This window comes from Triticum aestivum, chromosome 6B (genome assembly GCF_018294505.1).
Source record: "Triticum aestivum cultivar Chinese Spring chromosome 6B, IWGSC CS RefSeq v2.1, whole genome shotgun sequence".
Lineage (NCBI taxonomy): Eukaryota > Viridiplantae > Streptophyta > Magnoliopsida > Poales > Poaceae > Triticum > Triticum aestivum.
The window spans coordinates 205,127,805-205,128,500 of record NC_057810.1 but is presented as its reverse complement, the minus strand read 5'-3'; positions in this window follow the sequence as shown (position 1 = coordinate 205,128,500).

Genomic DNA, 696 nt, shown 5'->3' with positions numbered 1-696 from the left:
GGTTGAAGGTTATGTGAGGGCTGGATCGGATCGTGGCTTCATGAAGAAGTTGGTTAAGAGCAAGAAGACGACTTGCGAACTGTTGGATGCCGGTTTAACAAATAGTAAAATAGTAACTATCATGAATCATTTTTCCAGATACTTGAGATTTAGTCTTCAGCAGCAAACAAAGGAGTCTAATTCTACCTCCAACAAGTTGCACCCAATGTTCGATACCAAGATCAAGCCATTACGAATCAGAAAAAAAATCTGGTTGAGTCCACATTACTAAGATGCGGTAATAAGCAGGTTGCAGCAACGATAAAGTCAAACATATATTTTTTTCGGGGGTGGGGGAGCCCTCGAGCTAATTTATTCATCATTTGATTTATTTTTGCAGGAAATCCCTCGGGCCAATTTATTCATTATCGAACATGGTTACGTCATTTATGAGCAAATGCATAAGTAAACTAGAGGTTCATCAACCCAAGTACAAGATTCAAATAGTGTAGAAATTAATCTAGGTACCTCATGAGCTGCCATGTCGCCTTCCCTAGAACAGAATTCAAAAGACACCCCATCAAACGCACTTGCTCGCAACATGCAATCATGAAATGTTGTTGAACTTGCCGTAGTAAAGAAACCTCTATCGCTTAATATAGAAATAACCAACTAATTGTCAGATTGAAGTATGATTTCGAAATGTCGCATCTCCCG